Raw genomic sequence first — 17,733 nt, forward strand, 5'->3', positions numbered from 1 at the left:
GCCTCTTACTCTTTTATAAAATCTTCATAAGATTCCTAGACATCCTAAAAGATACTATTAAAGTTCGATCAAGACAAGAAGACAAAGGAAAAATGTCACATTGACAACTTCGACATGCATCTACAAATGTTGGAGGTAATGTATGATGATGTTGCTTTAAAACTTTTCCCTTATACATTAGAAGGCAGAGAAAAAACATGGTAACATAGTATGCCTATCAATTCATTCCATAGTTGGATGGAGTTTAAGAAATCATTTCTGGAGAAATTTGATGGTGACAAGACTCTCGCCAAGTTATTAAAAGGGCTCGGAAATAGTAAGATGGGGGAAAAGGATAAAGTGAAAGAATTTAATCAAAATTTCAATCATATACTGAACAAGTTTCCCCCAAGCACACAATAACATGATTTGGTTACTATTGATTATTACACAACTGCCTTTCCCACTAACATTTCCTCATTTGTGAAAAGAGCTGCAAAGGAAACATTGGCACAAAACTTTACAGAAGAAATTATCGTCAAGAAGGACTTGCACGCTATTGGAGTTATTACTGGTGATGATGAATCATCCAAGTAAATTAGTAGGAAGTCTCACCCTTCTTCAAGTAAGGCTAAAGATAAGGAATTATCAAATATTGAAACCTTGACCCGAATAGTGAAGGAACTTATTGATGAAATTTATGAAATTAAGAGAAGGTCAAGCGAGACTTCTACTAGTAGCAAGCCTACCAAGTATTTCTCATTTTGAAGGAATAATAAAAACAGTAACAACAACAATAAACTTTTCAAGTCTGCCCAACGTTCGAATGTGTACTTAATATAGAAATTATGGGTATTGACAATTATTATTCTTTTCACCAGGAATATCATTTAGAAAATACAAGCCCATAGTGGAACCACAACATGAATTCTCTAGCCGCATACATTGTGGATTCCTTACTAGTAGATGAGTAGACAAAACAAAATAAAGAAATAGAAGAATCTGCAGTGGCTGAGGAAATCACTGGTATTGGACATGAAATGAATGCTCTTGATTATTTTTTTAATGTTGAAAAGAAGAGTGATGAAGCACCACCACAAAGTGAGACCCCCTCAAAAGAAAAATGGTTGATATAGTTTAAGGTGTAAAGGGCCCATTTCTGATTGGCATCGAGACAAAAATTGAAGGAACAATTGTTAAGAAGGATCTCATGATTTTTCGATCCTACTAAGAATCCATAGAGTAAGTCTAGAAATGTGACTAATTCCAAGAAAACTTCCCCCAACAACAAGGCCAAAATATTCACTCCAATAGCCATTCAAATATTTATTCAAAGCATCGCAGATTATGCCAAGTCAATGCTGGTCAAAGTGTCTTCTTCCTCCTTCATACGTGTGAATAGAAATATTCTTAAGTAGATTCGAATTGGTGATGAGATTCTAAAATGAGGAGGCAAAAAGTCAATTTATGTGTTGTATCATGTGGGTTTTGACCAAGGGTCAAATCCCTTCAACTGGTGGGGACGACCTAATAGTTTTGGAGCCTACATGAACAATAAAATAATAATTTGTTTTCCTTAGAAGTGTCAAACAATGCTAATCCTCCATACACTTCAATAATCCCTGCTAAAGGTGAAATAATTGAGTACAACATAGTTGAATATTGGAAGAGACTTTGAGCCAATATTTCCATTTTTAGCTCACTAAAATAGCAAGCAAATGTGAACTGCTTGTCCAAGCCTTTTCAAAACCTTCTCTAGGTCATTAGGGGAGTTTTGAGGTAGAAAATGGGCCTCCTAAGGAAATTACAAAACAATACTGGAAATAATAAAATAAGATTACATTACATCATCAAATTTTAGAGGGAAAAAAGAAAAAACTATCTTTTGAACTCGTATTTTCAACTTATCTCCCTATGGGTTTACTCAAATTTCAAGCGATAATACTCATTGAATGAAAAAATTGATTCCTAATCAAAGGAGTACCCATGTTTCATATTTTCGATGGATCCTGCAACACGAAAAAATGATAAATACATGAAAAACGTGATTGCAATCACATTTTTTCATGTATTTCTCATTTTTCATTTAGCAAGGTCTATCGAAAGTATGCAACATGGGTACTCCTTGGATGAGGAATCAAATTTTTCATCCAACAAGTACTCCCACTCAAAATTTGAGTAAAATCTTAGGGAGATAAGTTGAAAATAAGAGATGAAAAAGTAATTTTATTATTTTATTTTATTTAATCTTCTTACCTTTTTACTCCAAAAATGGTGAATCATCCCCCATGGTTGACATTATCATCTTGAATCCTATTAGTTCTTATAAAGTTTATTTTGGTTGTTCTTTTTTCTTAGGGGTCCATTTTAGACCTCAAAATTCCCCTAATGTGATAAAACTTCTTCCTCTTATTGGCTTAGGTGGGCTAGACCCAAGTTCAAAGTGTACTGTGCACCAACAAAACCCTCAACCATTAGCCCTCTTGGTATGCCATGCAAGCAGATCACAGTCTCACCCGAAGTGATTATGGTAGGTTGCAGAACCAGGGTTCTACAACTTGAGGGATACTGATTTGTGGCACCATAGTATTATTTTATGCTTTAATTCTTATAAGAAACTTAGCATCAACAACTTACTTCATACTTATAGGTTACTTCACATAATTACATTCATTACTTAACATGTCATAAACATTCATATACTATACGATACTAAAATAAAGTGTAGATAATAAGTAAATAAACACTTGAGATAGGTTCATCCCAATGTGGGACTACATCCACAAGACGCACACAGCTGCCGGGTGTCTGTGCACTAAGCTACAACGTGTCTACGCACTAAGTTGTAGATTCATCCCTCCACCCACACAGCTGCAGAGCCTCACCCTTCCTCCAAAGTACAGACCACAAAAATATCACATAAACTTAGATTGAGATAAATTTGATCATGTGTTTCCTTCCTTATTTATTATTCATCCCTATATAGACTATTTCATTAGGGATTTACATGTTACATTACCATGGAACCAATACCATGGTTTCCGAAATACAAGGGACTATGGCCCAAAACCAACAAATTTACAATATTTTAATGCCTTTACAAAAAGGAAGGGGCTTCATCGCGAAGCCTTGATGATGCGTAGTGACTTTGCTATGTGGTCTTCTTCATGCTCTGCTACTTTACTACATGACTCACTTCATACTCCACGACATCCTTTATACTGCGTGCTTCCACAAAACTTGGATTTCTTCCCAAAATATGGCCAAATTGGGTTGCGCCCAATAGACCCCCAACACTCACATGTGACTCATCGCAAGTCACTTAGCTGTTGTGCCCCAAATATTTTTTGCGATGCTCATGTAGGCATCATTATACTGAAGCATTTATGCTACATGCTTCTCCTCTCGGCGCACTTCTTCCAGGAGTGCCTTTGTTGTTGGTCTAACAATCTTCTATAGCACTTATTTCTCCATCTGTTGTATCTTCTTGAGCCTATCGTCTACTGCTTGTGAAAATTGGAGAGCCTCATCTTGCCACGGCTGAGTCCTCTTTGTTAAAATATTCTCTTTTCTCCAAAGGTATTTAATCTTCTTTTGAAGACTCTGTCCTTTAGTGTTTCTGGCGAGCCTCTATGAGACTGGTTAGGTCTTCATAGTTGCTAAAAGTTATTCCATTTGCTTATACTATGTCTGGAGCTCCTCTTCAATCCTATGAATGTTTATATCCTCCTACAGTGAGGTCCAAATCTACATAGTTTCATCTAGTAGTTTGCCACAGTCTACCACTATGGAAGAGATGTCATGAAATGTAGATTTTAGATCCAATTCCCTCTATGCATGTACTTCCGATGGCATGACTGGTTGCAACCTCATTTGTAGCTCAGTAATATTCACTTCATACTCAAATTTCATTTTGTAAAACTTATTCTTTGAATCCCTTATTGCGAGGCCAAGCTTCGTGACCTTTTCTACTGGTGACTCTTCTTCGGGGACCTTTATGTCTGGAACTTCACTGTAAGTTTTTGAGATGGATTCCTCTAGTTGTTATTGTTGCTGGTATGCTCCATTCCTTTCCTTAACCAACTGATCAAGCTCCTTTTTCAGCAAAGCTCTTTCCATCTCCACCTGAATATTTAATAGTGAAGTGTGTTGTTCTCTCTCCTGTAGTTTAGTTGTTATACCTTGGTAGAAATCATGCAATATCTGAGTTGACAGTGTGGTGATGTTCATACTGACACAATCCTACCATTTTTCTCGCTCTCTGTCTTTAGTTGATTCAAACTATAACGCTCCAGCTGGTATCTGCATAATCCTTAATCTAAATGTTTTTTCTCTCCATCACTCTAGCTGTAGTGGTTGACCCATCTGTTCTGGTTGTTTGGTTGTCTGCAACAGTGCCTTTAACTCTGCAATACCTTGTTGGACATCTACCAAGAGTGATTTGTAGTGATTATCAATCCTATCCCATGTTTCTACTATTACTTCCTAGACGCTTTCTTCAATTTTTTCAATGTCCCCATTAGTAATGACAAGTGGTATTGCGCCCTTGATTTTTTTGCCTTCTGCTTCTTCCTTGCGCTCGCCATAGCCGCTATAGGTATCATCTTCTTTATGATGAACTATGATTCCTCTATTGCCTCTTCCTCCCTGAGAGGGTCATGGGTACCATATTCTTGCTCTAGCTACGAGGTGTCCTTCTCTTCTTCAATGCCTTCTATGGTTGGAGTCATCCACTTTGATGACCAGTGTTGTATTATGCCAAAAAGGTCATCGTCGGTGACCAAATATGGCAGAGGATGCCATGTCTCTTGCGAATCCTTCCGAACCTTTACATATATCTTGTGAAAGTATGCCTTAAACTCTGCTATAATTGTGATACTGATCATACATACTTGGTGACAACCTATGATGTTGGTTCACCACCATGTTCAAGTCCATGTCCAACAATACAAAGAAGATCATGTTCTCTTGTGTGTGCGATGGCTCCTTGGTATGCTAGAGTGAGGCATACCGCGCGACTTTGCATACATCTGCTTTGACTAGAGGAAATTGTGAATCCTTTGGATCCTTCCATGCTAACAACGCGATGATCAAGATCAACCATGCATAGTGACATGTCTTACCCTCTTACTGTGCTTCTCGACAATCCTATAAAATTTCCTTGCATAAATATCTGGCCCAGCTGAACTGAACCCCCGATGTTGCATTACGTAGTTAAGAAAACCAAGACCACAAGGATTTCATTTTCTCTACACTTCATCATTATCTTTTCATCTAATATGTATGCAGTGAAGCGCAACCCTTGGTCAATGATGGAGTTAATATCATAACCTCGTGAATTTTTTATTAGCCCGAACTTGTCCTTCATGGTTTCTGGTACTCTGTTGTCTTGGTTATTATTGATGAACTCTTCAGCTGGGTCCTTTCCTTGGTAGGGAAATCTAGTAATCCTTTGTATCAACATTTCATCAATCAATATCCTCTTCACTAGCAAAAGACATCCATCATACACTAATACCGGTAACTGTCGAAAATAGGTTGTGTTAGATGTGCTTCTACCGAAGTGTGCCATGTTTAACATGTTCAACAAGCCCGATATTTCCAATCCTTGAGCCCATTGGTGTGCCTCCAACCTTGTAATATCATTCTCTGTATAGTATACCTGCTATAGGTACTTTCTTGGATTGAACTGTGGATACTTACTTCGGTTATTGAAGTCCCAATCCTCCATCTTCAATTGGATAAATTTTCCCAGTAATTCTCCTTCAAATGGCACTTTTTATGGTAGCAGCAGTGTGAAAGTGTCAAATTTCATGTCTTTGGGATCTTTAATCGGCTTGGCACCCAGTTTCCTTGGTGGAAAATATGGTGGCAGCACAGAGGGAATTTCTACACCCTCTGTCTCCATCTACTGCATCTCGGCTTCCTCCTCACTGTCATGGATTTGTTTTGGTTCTTTCTACTGGACTGTTTTCTTCACCTTCTATGTAGGTATCTTATCATGCTTGTTCTTTGTTCGCTACTCTTTCTCTACCTTATTTCTCAGGGATGTCCTTATCTCTACTCTAGAGGCTTCCATCGGTCTCTTTTCTTGTCTTCTTTGTGGTTTTTCTTCTGTGGCTACTTTTTTTCGTAGTGACCTCGTGTGTGTTGGGGCCATAGGTACACTTGATGATGTGAATTTACTATTCTGGTCTTCCATGATTCCTACTATCTGTTTCTCTGCAAAATCTCTAGAAATATCTTCGAAACTTCTCTCAGACATACAATAAGACACTTATCTCAGACTTGGTCACAAATTCTCAAACTGAATTCTCTGGATAGAAAAGTGTAAAATGTGGAGCAAGACATGGATTTTATAGTGATTTTGAATTTTGAACCCTATGATTAGCTTAGATATTTCTCATTCAATGTAGATATGGTGCTAGATTCGACTAGTTATGATTCATAAATGCATTTCTCCCACGCCTCTTAATGACAACTTTCTTTTAATGAAAAATTTTTCCTTACAACAGTCATATTTCTAGCAAACTTAGACAAACCTTCCCTTATGGCACATAAATCGTTCCTTCATCACAATTCTTTCAGACTTCACCATACTCCTAAATATTGTGCAGTAATTTTTCTTTGGCGAAGTTCCCTTTTATAGAGTAGTTTATAGTCTAGTTCCCACTTTCAACTGCAGGTGGAACTAAGACTCTTCCCATTTCATCCTTTAGTGTGAAGCTCTAGGGACAAAGTCGTCCCTGTATACCTTCAACCTGCTACCATTCACTCGTCCTAGAATTAGTTGACAATTTAACTTCGTGATTTGAACTCCACCACCATCAGATATGTGCTTGATGATATATGGTCCTAACCAATCTGTTTTAAATTTTCCTAGGAACTTCACAAATTTTCTATCATATAATAGTACAATATCTCCTTCCCAGAATGCCTTCTGCTTGATGTGATTTTCATGCCAGACTTTGTCCCTTACTTTTTTCACTTGATGATGAAAACCTACTATAAACTTGTCTTCTTCCAGAGAAAGTACTTGTGTCGTCCTTTCTTCCATTATATTAGAGTCTTCCATGTCTATGAAGGCTACAATGTACTCCATAGGCATGATTGCTTCTCGTCCATATAACAACCTAAAAGGTGTGTGTCCTGTCAGTTTCTTACATGTTGTCCTATATGTCCACACCACTTTTGGAATCCTTAGATCTGAGTCATTTATGTTCACATTGCACACTTTTGTGTCTGCATTCTCCATAATATTATTGAATGCTTCCATAGGTCCTTTTTCTAAGGATGATAAGGAGTGCTCTTCTAGTGGTAAAATTGAAATTCCTCAGTTAATGCTTCAATGGATTGATTCAAGGAATGTGACCCTTTATCACTCATCAATATATTTGGACACCCAAATTTGGATAAACTATACTCAAATTTTAACTTCGCAACAGTTTCAGCGTTGCAATCCTTCATAGGATGTGCTTTGCCCCACCTGGTCAGATTATTAGTCGCAGTGATTATATACCTTACACTGGTCTTTTTCCTTGGTGGATTAAGTGGTCCCACAAAAACAATAGCTCATTTGCCAAAATCCTGCAATGTTACTTGTGGTACTAGTGGTGTTTCATCTCTTATTGAAGGTTTTCCTATTCTTTGGTACATATCACAAGCTCAACAATATTCCTTTTAATCTTTGTGTAATGTAGGTCACCATAGTCCTGCTCTTAAAATTTTCTGTGGAGTGGATTTCCCTACATAATGTCCACCAGCTACACCACTATGATATTTTGTCAAAATTATCTGTCTGTCATGCTTAGGAACATACCTGCATTGTCACACGGAATCGGTCAATAGTGCGGACACAACCGACCTTCCTAGAAGTCTAAGACATTCTAATGACAAACAAAACAAACTAGAGCTATCCTTCTCTAAACATGCATTATGATATGAGAAATCAAGTGTTTTGTTCTTACCTTTGTCCAAACGCTGTTGTAGAAGTCCAAGCTTTGTTGATCTGGATGAGCTCCTCCCTTTCTCCAAAACCTGCAATCACCAACAGTCAAACCATTAAATAGCACCTGATTATAACATAAAACAAAGCATATTCAACATATAGACCAAGGAGTACATGAAATAACTCATAAACAACAAGTTATTGAGAAGAATGGACTAATTTGCATTAAAGGTAATCAAAAGGAACCATTACAACCTGAGCCTTGGTGTTGTGCAAGCTCCTTCCAGGGTCCACAAGATTTCTCCTTTACTTTGACAAAGCTCACCCACTTCCAAATAGAACAAGTAAAGATGGCAATCTCTCCTCACAAGCTTCTAAATGGGAGTCCTAATTCCTGCAGCATTTACCCTTAGAAATGTATAGCTTTCAACTTCCTCTCCTTCTGGCCCAATGCCTGTACTTATAGTGCTCAAGAGGAAGTTAATCAGGTCCACCATCAATGGGATAATCCCCTCTTTGGATGGGATAGTTCCCCTATTGATGGGATAAGTTCCTCTTTGGTAGGAGTGCATGAACCATCTGGAGGCGCTCAATACACGTCGAACAACCTTCTAGAATGCTCTAGAAATAACCACAAGTGACTTTTTAAAGATGAAACTTGCGCATTTTAACCTTTTCAGGGGGACGCACCTGCACCTTTACATACAGAGCGTCCAAAGACGCAGCTTTTGTGAACCTTGGGTGCGTCCCCGCAGGTAAGGTTGAGAGAACCTGCGTCCCAGAGATAAATACATTTAGAAAGACTTTCTCTCTTTTTGGAGTTTGACATGGAGAGTAGAGGCATAAGACTTGCCTAAGAGGGTAGTATGACTGTTGATAGAGTCATCCTAACTGTAAATAGTCATGGTGACATTTTTTAGTGTAACATGCATAGTATTTCATCTTGTCCCAATTTCTACAAATGCCCTGCTATCAATGAAACATTTATTGCCTTAACCACAAGCTCTTTCTTCTACTGCACAGTGTATTCTTAAGGGGCCATTTGATCTAGATTTAAACAATAACGCAAAAAATTACAGAGATAACCATACATAAAGATATGTAGCGCAAATAATACTTCATTTCATTAATGTAAAATACTGAAATATGCTTACAAACAGAAATGGAAATAAACCAGCTAGGGCGATGGTAGCTTATCTCTGAGAAGAGATGTGGCAGCTACATGCCTTTGAACTATGTTACAATGAGGCTCAAAGGCCTATTTATTGTTGAGAAACAATGGAAAACCATAAATATCCAAAAACTTAACCCTAGGAGATGAAGTGCCAAACTGTGGGCCCCGTTTGGGTAAATTGGTACATCAACTTCCCGGGATCGTAACTTTGGCATATGAACTCTGTTTGATGTGCACAATAGCTTGTTAGAAAGATATATTTGAGGACTATCACTTTGGGAAGACAAACATTGGTCTGTGAGCCATGTTTCTCCTTTTTTTCACAAAAAACGTCATTTAGGGCCTCAAAATGGCCCCAGAAGTTTAGGACCCGAAAAACTACTAAGAATAGTAAATTGTGCTATAATTAAGGAAACTGAAAAATTGAAAGAGACAGTTGTGGGGATCCAAGTGGGATAGGTGGGTGGCCAATAAAATTCACCTAGATCATTCCTCCCCCCTTAGGAACAATGGTCCCCATTATGTTGAGTTCCTCCATATGTTGAACTTGGTCCCTAGTGAGTTGTTCTGCAATCTCTGATGTGTCCAGTAATGGTGGGACGCATGGTCAAGGGCGGTACACATTGAACACTTGGTGCAGGAGAAGGAATGAGGGAATTTTGTGCTCCAAAGCATTGTTCCCCACAACCTTGGTACTAGTGTAAGGACCATATCACTTCTTGTACTTGTCATTTTTCAAAATGGAGCGGTGATATATTGGCCCGTTGGGTAGTGGTGATCTAGGAGTCAGATCGAATGAATTATTGACCTAACAGTTCAACGATACCCCTGTGGGTGAGGAGAAGATATTCTTATGTTCTTTCATGATTGTATCCATTAGCTACTACTACTGTGTGAAGGAACCCTTCGCAGGGGTCATGGATGTGGCAACGATCTTCCCCTTACTTTGAGAGCGAACCAGACAGAAAAAGAATTTCCTAGTCTGGGAGATGAGGTTGCTTCCTTTCTTAGCAGTGATCAAAGAGGTGGAAATAGGTGGGGCTACCTCCATTATACCCAAAGAAATAATGACAGTGCGAGACCTTGACTCATACATAGCATGCCGCCTCCATAAGTATTGCTAACCTAATAATACATCACAAACATCCAGAGGTGCAACATCACACAATACCTTATCTGTGAAGGGCTTGATGTTGTAGGGAAGGTAGCACTACTAGTGAACTCAGAGATCTCGTCCTTGGTGAAAACACTCGATATTGTATGGTTGCAGGTGTGGTGTTGTCGGTAGGCCTAACTGTTTCACGACCTCTATTGAAATGAGGTTCTTTTGGCTCCCACTGTCAACAATGAATTGTAGCAGTGAACCCTTCACCCACATCTGTGAGTGGAAAAGATGCTCCCCCTATTTTGGATCTTCGGGCTCATTCTTCTAGACCTTGCCAGTGGCAACAGTGGTGCTAGGCTCCGCATCAATGATCTGCTTCCATTTTCCATTCCCCTTATCGGGTTCTGACTCAGGGTCAGAATATGCATCTGATTCTGAAGCCTTCAACTCGGCCACCAATGAATGCTTGGTCTGACACTCACTTGTGTTGTGAGTGGGGCTCTTATGGAACTCACACCACTTTCATGTTTCCTTCTTTGACTTCATGGTGTTGTTCTTTTCTTGCGGCTTCGACTAGTTGTCTTGGGTTGCCCCATCTTCGCTTTGTCCTTGGTTATATGATTTGGGGAAGCCTTTCCCTTGCTTCAGATTCACAGATCCAAAGTCTCGTTTCTTTTTTTTGAACTTCTACTCGATTTTCATAGTGTATCGGTACACCGTGCCGAGTGAGGAGATGTTCAGGAACTCCATCTCATCCTGGATGTACCTGTGTAGGCAGCCGCATTATTTGAGTAGCAAATGTAGCTCAAAATCCTTGATACCCAACTGTGTGTGAAGGGTATGAAAAATGTTTGTGAAGTTCAGCACATCTCGGTCCCTTTCCTGTCGCAACATGGTCCACTTTATGTATTTGTCCTCATCGCTTTTGACAGGGTAGTAAAGCTCGTTGATGACATCCCGAAAGGAATTCTAGGTGGGTGCGGCTGAAAATAGTGAGTCCATACTTTCATCCTTCTGCTAGCAGTAAGTTTCCCACCAGTCCTTGACATGGGGAGCTACTTTGAGAAGAGCGAAAATAAGCTTTTCTCAGCTGGAAAAATCATGAACAGAAAAATAACCCTATAGAAAATTTAACCATTTATCTACGACATCTGCGTCTATCTAACCCTCGAATATGGGGATTTCAAGATTAACTTGTACCTTAAATGGCATGACGTTTCCAGAGTAGCTGTTGGAAGCTGATGCATCACCTCTAGGTAGTCGCTGAAGGATCTGGGCAAAGTTATCCATCACCGCGTTCCTTTTTCGCTCAAGGGCTTCTTCGAGTAAGATTTTTATAGAATCTCCTACCCCCTCATCTTTCTTTTCATCCACCATGGGAGGCCATCGAGATTTGTGAGGCTGGTCTTGCAAAGGTTCGACCAGTTCAGGCCCTAACTCCTTATATCCCGACCTCATTGGGGACATGCAAAGAAAAATAGAGAAAGAGCAGACCCCTCTGATATCATTGATCCAGATTTAAAGATGAATGCAAAAAATTATAGAGATAACCATAAATACAGATATGCAGTGGAAATAATACTCATTTCATTAATGTAAATTACTAAAATATGCTTACAAATAGAAATCGAAATAAACCAACTAGGGCGATGGTAGCTTATCTATGAGAAGAGATGCGGCAACTACATGCCTTTGAATTGTGTTACAATGAGGCTCAAAGGTCTATTTATTGTTGAGAAACAATGGAAAACCCTAAACATCCAAAAACCTAACCCTAGGAGATGAAGTGTCAAACTATGGGCTCTGTTTGGGTAAATTGGTACATCAACTTCCCGGGGTCGTAACTTTGGCATATGATCTCTATTTGACGTGCACAATAGCTCGTTAGAAAGATATATCTGAGGACTATAACTTTGGGAAGAGAAGCATTTGTCAGTGAGTCATGTTGCTCCCGGTTTTCCCAAAAAACATCGTTTAGGGCCTCAAAATGGCTCTAGAAGTTCAGGACCCAAAAAACTGCTAAAAATAGTAAATTGTGCTACAATTAAGGAAACTGAAAAACTGAAAGAGGCAGTTGTGGGGGTCCAAGTGGGATAGGTGGGTGGCCACCAACATCCACCTGGATTTCCATTCCTGTGGTTAATGATCCTAATTGGATCATTGTATTGTTTTTCATCCATCCCAATGCATTTGGAGTGGAAAAAGTGGAGGAATCAACTTACTGGATCATTTTTACCAGCAGAACCCAGTTTGGCAAAACGAGGTCTGAAACATTCTGGGAGCATTTTGAGGCATCAAACGACATTTTTTGGGGTAATTTTTTTTTTCATAAGTGCCACACCTTTTCATGTTGTTTTACAAACAGAAAGTTTTCCAATGGCGCAAGCATTGCATCAATTGGAGTCAGTATGCAAAAGTTATGCCACTCAGAAGTTGACCTTCCTATTTTCACACCTATAGTTCGGGAGGATGCCACGTCATCCCCCATTATTCATGGAAAATGGGATAACCACTTTTTTTTGATGTGGAATATTATAGAAGAGTCTATTTTGTAACTCTAGTTAAGAGTTGATGTAGTCAAACTTCACCACTAGTAGGCTATCAAGCTATGTTATAACTGGGCCACTGGGAGAAAGAGGCATTCCATTCTTTCGAGAGAATTTTGTTCCATTGTTGAGCAAAGATAGCCAAGAGAGATAGGAGGTAGAGCACACAAAGAGGATTTATGCACTGTAGCAGCCCATGGGCCATAAACATTACTTCTTTATATCTGTAGCCATTATTTCCAGATAAAGAAAGAGAGTGAAGCGACCTCACCTTCCAACTGGGTTTTCTCCTGAAAGGGTTTCCTAGAGAGCATATCTTGTGTCTTATGTGTGCGTGAGATTAATTTTCCATTCTCTTATTTTCTGCATAATTTACTTTTATATGCATGCACTAATTACAGTAACATCTACAGATCTAGAAATTAAATAAAACTATAATAGTGTAGAATCTCATATTTTTAAAATAATATTATCAGATCTATTGTGATGCACTGTCCAGTAGAATATCCCCGGTAGTTTACGAATCATTTGGTATCAGATTAGGTTTCTTTGGGTAACTTGTGGAGATTTCAGGGATCTAGGTTGGTGGGGCCAAAAATCTTAAAACCCTAATCATGGGCGACGAATTTGTAAACGAAACTCGTGATCCTGCATAGGTGAGGTTTTGTGGCTCGAAGAACAAGTTTCAGATATAAACCGAAATGTAAACCTACTCATGGAGGCCCTAATAAATAAGATGGGGATATTTGGAGAATAAGGGGGTTCAAATGCAGAGGAAAAAATAGAAGGGGGATCGGGAATACGTAGAGAAATAGTCGAAGAAAGAACCTGGAAAAGATCAACCCAGTTCAAGTGTCATGAACCAATACCTAGTTAAAGTGGAAGAAAAAAACGATATCAAGCCATACCACAACAAGATCGATGCTCTGAAGCTGAACCACTAGTTGCAACAACTAGAAGTTTATTTTAGTGTCCATCAAATTGAGGAAGGGCAAAAGATCTCATTCGCACGACTGAAATTGGAGGGCCATGCACTGACTGGGTGGGAGAGCCACACAGAAACCCTGAGGTTGGAGGGAGAGCTTCTAGTGACTAAGTGGGAGGATTTCAAAAACCTCATTAAGTCAAATTTTTACCCCATTGGGTATGTGGAAGACTAGTGGATCTGGTGGAGTTACTTCAGGTAAAAGACATGCCAAAGCATGCAGGAGTACACTATAGAATTCAGAAAGATGGATATAATGTTGGGTATCTCTCCAAAGAACCCAAATGTACTCCTCAAGCATCTGGGGGGTCTGCATCACCATCTGCATGAGCAAGTGATGTTTTTCAAGCCAAAATGGTGGACGAGGCTTGTGTACAAGCATAGTACCTAGAGCACATAGGCCTGAAAAGAGCGCACTCAAGTGGATCGAGGAAAAAGGAGTAACAAGATGGTTCTGTGGATGGGAAGAAGAAGAAAAAAAGGGGGAAAAGATAAAAATACAATAGCCACAACACACCAGTGAAAAGATCCTAGAAACCACAACAACCACTGCAACATTGATGGCCATACAGAGGAGAAGTTCTGGAAGTTGCATCCAGAGCTAAACCCAAAGAACAAGAAGAAAGATAATAAGAAGAAGAATCTCATGGCCACTGATTCGAGCAACCAAGTTGAAAGAAGCTTGGACGTGGATGAGAAGATCGTCTGTATATCAGTGTAGAAGGAGGTGAATCTAAGTAGCCTTCAAAAATAGGAAGAGAAAGAAATGACCAAACTCTTCCATGTAAATATACAGGTCAAGAAGATGAATATTGATGCTCTGTTTGACTTAAGATCGCAGGAAAATTTCATTGTAGCAGATCCGGTCAAGAAGTTTGGGTTGGAAGTTTGTGATCATCCAAACTCATATCCACTGGGATGGGTACATAAGGAGGCAAAGATGAAGGTAACAAAACAAAGAAAAATTAGATTTTCTATCAGTGTCGATTTTACTAATGAAGTAGATCTAGATGTGGTTCCCCTTTGTGTATGTGGAGTTGTGCTTGGGAGTCCATACATGTACATCTGTGATCCAATTTTCATGAGGAAATCTAACCAGTACCAAATCATCAAGGATGAAAAATCATTCATCATCAATGTGCATAAAGGCAAGTCGAAAATTTCATTGGTAAGTGCCAACCAGGCCAAGAAATTGATTAGTTCTAGCAAGAAGTATGTTTTACTATTTTTAAGAGAACTTCAGTCTATAGAGGATTCAATAAGAGGAAAGGCATCCCTATAGGGGTGTACTAAGAAACCAAAACAACAATTGGAGGAGCTTTTATAGGCATAAAAGGACATTTTTTGAGATCCTAAAGGGATACCCCCTAAGAGAGAAGTGTCGCACGAGATCCAACTATTGCCAGACTCCCCATTGCCAAATATTGGGTTGTACAGGCAATCTGTTATAGAAGCAAGTGAGGTGAAGAAACAATTGTGGCATCTACTGGAATAGGGTTTCATTCGATCGAGTACATCACCATGTGGGTCACCCATCACCATTGTGCCAAAGAAGGATGGGACTTGGAGGATGTGTATAGATTATAGGGCATTGAATAAAATCATGCTTAAGAATAGATACCCCCTACCCAAGATAGAGGATTTGCTGGATCAGTTGCAGCAGGAAAAATATTTCACCAAGTTGGACTTGAAGTCTGGATATCACCAGGTTCGAGTTAAAGAAGAAGATACATGGAAGACCACCTTCAAAACCAGACAAGGTTTTTATGAGTGGTTAGTTATGCCATTTGGCCTATGTAATGCACCAGCTACATTTATGAGATTAATGAATGATGTACTATGCCCTTTTATAGATTAATTTTTTATTGTCTATTTGGATGATACACTGGTATATAGTGCTACCTGGGAGGAGCATATTTCACATATGACGCAAGTGATAGAAACATTGAAGAAGCACCAACTGCTAGAAAATCTAGACAAGTGTAAGTTTGTGTAGCAATCCTTGGTGTATTTGGGATATGTGGTTGGTGGAGGATAATTGAAGATAGATCCTTCCAAGATGGAGGCCATCATGAAACGGCCGGTGCCTACTAATGTTACTGAGGTTAGGAGTTTCATTGGAGCAACACAATACCTGAAGAAATTCATAGCCTCATTTTCAGCGGTAGCAACACCGTTCCATGCCATAACAACAAGTGGCAAGGGTTTCCAGTGGGGAAAAGGTCAGCAGAAGGATTTCGATGAGTTAAAGAAGAAGATAAGTGAAGCACCAGTACTGGCATTACCAATCTTGCAACAACCCTGTTATCCATGAACCCCTAGAAATAATTTTTAGTTTCATTAGTAATTTTAGATAGGATTTTTATGTTTAGGTTCATGTGAAAGATGTCATATGGTACATTTAGTGTTTGATAGGGTCATCAAAAAAGAGAATAAAGTACATCAAAAGGATCAAGATACATTCATAAAGAAGAATTTAATCACCATTGTTCTTTGCATCTATCTTCTGCTTTTCTGAAAGAGGTTGTTGTGCTTTGAAATTGGATATTAATGGAGGAAGAACAGGTCCAGGTTAAATTGTTTTGGATAAATTCACATATTTTCTAAAACCATTTTCTTTCACAAATCCCATTTCATCCTTTGTTTTTTAACTCTAGCTATTCCATTCATTATTAATATTTCAACTCTAGCTGGAGTAACCCATTTTTAACTCTAGCCAAAATTCATTTGATATTCCAACTCTAGCCGCATTCCATTTTAACACTAAGAAACCATGCTGAAGAACATTATTAAGGGTTGGGACCCACAAACCATAATTCTATCAGCCCCTTCCCTTTTTTGATACAATAGCCGCCTGTCTCTCTTTCCATTTTGCGATTGTGATATCGCATATCTCAAATTCCCCCCTTCACCAATATCGCATATCGTAAAGTCCCTCCTCCACCGATATCGCATATCACAAAGTCCCTCCTCTGTCAATATTGCAAGTTCCTCCTCGCCAACTACGATATCAGAAGTCCTGTTACCATTTCCTTCGTCTTCCGATTGCGATATTTCCTCCCCCACCAATTGTGATAAATCATTCCTACATTGATTTTGAAATCGTAATCGGGGATCACACAAGTCATAAGTCCTTCCTCCACTGAAGTCCCTTTCTACTTGTGATTGTGATGGACCCGAAAAACTTATGTACTATGGTTTGTAAAATTTTAGGTCTGACATATTGGGAAATCACCATAAATTAGTGTTAAAGCCCTTTTTCCCTTTTTGATGGTGATATGCAAAGTCCTAGTTCCAGATACGATATTTTATGTAATATGTTTTATTAAAATATCGTGTCTGGACAGTCGGTAAACACTATGAAACATGGAAAAACGCCTTCTCCTATATTACGATTTTGATATCAACAGGCCCATATTTAATTGGCCTGGATCAACGACCCAAATCAATGAGCATCAAATCATCCATTTCACCTCCGCTCAGAGGACAACGAGTGTATTTTTAGTGTATATCCAACAACACAGTCATCAAACAGAATGCAGTGAAAGTGGGACAATGAGACATAGAGGAAAAAGACGACACTTTCAGCACATTTTAATCAACAAACAACACATCTTCTAGCAGGAAAAACGACATTGCTCATTTGAAGGCCCAGAAACAGAGCAATAGGATTCGAAGGGCTAGATGTTATGAATTTCCACAAATACAATGCCAACACTACAAACATTTGCAATTTTCCTAAATTATTGTAATAGTTAGATAGATTTTTTTAGATGTGACTCCTATTTGTATTCAAGCTCCATTAAAACAAAAAATCCCTATGAATACTCTATTAGTTAGAAGAAAAGTATGAATAAGTATCTAGAATAGTGGATCGAATTTGTCCCAGGTGGCAAGATATGTAGAGATTTTTTCTCTATAAATAAGTAGGTTTTTGACTTTGAGAAGGGTTGAGGGAGAATGTGAATAATCGACCTTTTGTAATATTTTGATCCT

This window comes from Pinus tabuliformis, chromosome X, assembly GCF_031772625.1.
Source record: "Pinus tabuliformis cultivar Carrire ecotype Pingquan chromosome X, CPIR1, whole genome shotgun sequence".
In the NCBI taxonomy this organism is placed as follows: Eukaryota; Viridiplantae; Streptophyta; class Pinopsida; order Pinales; family Pinaceae; genus Pinus; species Pinus tabuliformis.